This window comes from Tiliqua scincoides, chromosome 1 (genome assembly GCF_035046505.1).
Source record: "Tiliqua scincoides isolate rTilSci1 chromosome 1, rTilSci1.hap2, whole genome shotgun sequence".
Taxonomy (NCBI): Eukaryota; Metazoa; Chordata; class Lepidosauria; order Squamata; family Scincidae; genus Tiliqua; species Tiliqua scincoides.
Window position 1 is genome coordinate 26,602,130 of NC_089821.1, and position 2,819 is coordinate 26,604,948.

Genomic DNA, 2,819 nt, shown 5'->3' on the forward strand with positions numbered 1-2,819 from the left:
AGCCTACAGCACCCAGTATTCCCAGGTGGTCTCCCATCCAAGTACTAACCAGGCCTGACCCTGCTTAGCTTCCAAGATCAGACAAGATTGGGCATGTGCAGGGTAATAGGGGGATAGGATATTGGTAGCTGCCAATACCACCCCCTTCCCAGCCTTGATCTGCTCCCATTCTAGCCCCAATCCATTATGCCCGCCCCTGCCCCATACCTCGCTGGTCTTACCTCGCTGGGTTTGGCAGCAGTCCTCCTGTGCTGTCTGTTTGCAGCAGCACTTCTAAAATAGCCACCGCCAGTGTGAGGCTTGCACTGCTGGAACCCATCTTATGATAGCAGAGCAGTATCCCACTGTCCTTACATGCACCACATCAGTCATGGATAGGATTGGGCCATTAGTGAAGGAATCACAAACTATCAGGTGTTGAGAAATAAGATTTTGTTTTTTACCTCTTACTTGACAAATAGCCTTTATAATGTATGTATGTCTTGATGCAGGTCTGCTTTTAATAAAAAAATCTAGTCCAGTAAGAATACAGTACCATGTTCCTGATCTTCATTTTCAAATGCAGAGAACTTTTCCTTATTCTATTATTTAATAAAATCTTCTAACATTCCAATAGAAGGAACAAGGCAGCTCCATACTTGGAAAGAGCGCAATAGCAGGAAATCTTTAGAAAATCTAGCCAACAGTATCTTACAGGATAGATCACTTGAAAAAGATATTCATAAGTCATGTAGTCCATAATTTTTTTATGTGGCAAATGACCTAATCATTAAAAATGCAGCCATCTGCAAGGGCTTACCTATAGAATTTTAATGAATGCACCACAGAATTAGGCACTGCATGACTGTTAGCATTATAAAATATTATAACATGGCAAATATCGGGGTATAATTATACCAGTAACATATAGAAAACTCACCATACCCTCCTTTCCTTGGTTCTTTTTTCAATAACAGATGGTTGTACATAAATGATTTTTTTAACTATTATACTGATTTCAACAATGAATACATGCAAAAATTCCAAAGCAACACATTAGATTTTGCCTAACAAGTCTATTGATATGACATGTACAATACTGTGCAAAGCCTTTATTGCTTACTTATTGTTTATATATCTATATGCTACCTTTCTCATAGACTCAAGGCAGTTTACAAAGGCTGGCTGAACATAAACCCCATTTTCCAATGGGATTTTTACAAGTATTATTCCATGAGACAATCTCATAGAACCTCAATTTCTCTAGGTGTTTCCCTTCATCCTGACTGCTGACTCCTGCACTTTCCAAGCTCTCACAAGCAGTTGAAAGAAGTTTCAGATTGGTTTCTCAAATATGTTATTTTTTTACTAGCTCACTCATCCACAGAGATATGCCAATGCCTCTCAGAGCTCAATCCTGGCGTTAGAGCTTGTAAATGTACCTTATGGTACGTTTGCAACAGTGTGTGCTAGCAGTAAGTCAGCTCGTCGAGCTCAGGATTGGGCTCTCAGTCTCTCGCTCTCCCATCCAATAGTTCAGTGGTTCTCACCCTTTTTAACCTGGGAACCACTTCTGAGAATGACAATCTGTCTGGGGCCCACTGGAAGTGATGTCAGCAACCTGGAAGTGATGTCATAGCCAGAAATGACATCATCAAACAGAAAGTGACATCACTGTGATGTCAGAGCCGGAAGGGATGTAATCAAGCAGAAAGTTTCTGCCTAGAAACTCTAACTGTAAATGACAAGAGACAGTATTCCAGCTCAGAAGCTTCTTCCAATTCTCCCTGCCCTCGCTACCATTGCTATCAAGCAAAAAATAAAACTACATCTGGAACAAAATATTTCTGTATTTATTTACTACTGTTTTTATTTCTGTCTTTATTTACAAAATCTCAAGCTACTTCTTGTATTGCGCTTGAAACTAACAAACATTGATGTGGCTATTGATACTGTGCACAGCACTAGCCAGAAACAAGTGCACCCTACTCATGCACCTCAAGACAAGAAGTAGCTGGAGCTTTTGTAAATAAAGGAAATAAAAACAGTAGTATCCCCCTCAGAAGGAAGATAAGCAGGGACGCTTCCCCTCATCTCCTCCAAGCCTAAGCACGTCTACTCAGAACGGACTCCCATTATTAGCAATGGGGCTTACTCCCAGGTAAGAGTAGACAGAATTGCAGCCTAAGAGAGAAGTAAGAAGAGGGGAAGGGTGCACATCAGAGAAGTGGCTGGGGGAGCAGCAGTCTCCCTGGGTGCTCCCCCCGCCACATGCCAGGCTTGTCCTCCCTCCTCCCCCCCTCCTGGGTGCTCTCTTGGCAGCCAGGCAACCAGGGATCCCCCCTCACCCCAGCAAAGGTATAAAGAGAGGACGTGCTAGTCAGGACAGGAAAGGATCATGGCTTCCAGGTGATTTCAGAGAGGGAGAGAGGTTGTGATGCAGAGAACGAGAATACCAGTGGGGTGGCGGCGGTGGTGATGCTGCTTTCAAGGCAGGCTCACAAGAGGGGAGATCATGCAGGTCTGCCTCTACTCACCCAAGCCCTGTGTTCAGGTCTCTGCCTACACTCTCCAGCCCAGTCCAGCTGCAGGAGGGGGGGAGCTGCTCTGTCTTGCAACCCCAAGGCAGTCCATCCCATCAAGGCAGCCAAGTTCACAAAGGTTGGTGAGGAGAAGCCTGGCTGGTTTGTTCATGTCTCTCCCGGTCCTTCTTTGCCTGCAATCCAAGCCTGCACTCCGCGATTGGCCCCCCTGAGGGAAGCCTCCAAGTGCAGAGGGAGGTCCAGCTGGAAGGCAGCAGCACGCTTTCTGGGGAAAAGTGGCACCCTGCTTTCTTTGCA

At 44.9% G+C, this 2,819-nt stretch overlaps 1 pseudogene; it reads right to left on the minus strand.

The window, feature by feature from the left end:
- LOC136638119 (5S ribosomal RNA) lies at positions 1-119 on the minus strand (annotated as a pseudogene).
- Between the last annotated feature and the right edge of the window lie 2,700 nt (positions 120-2,819).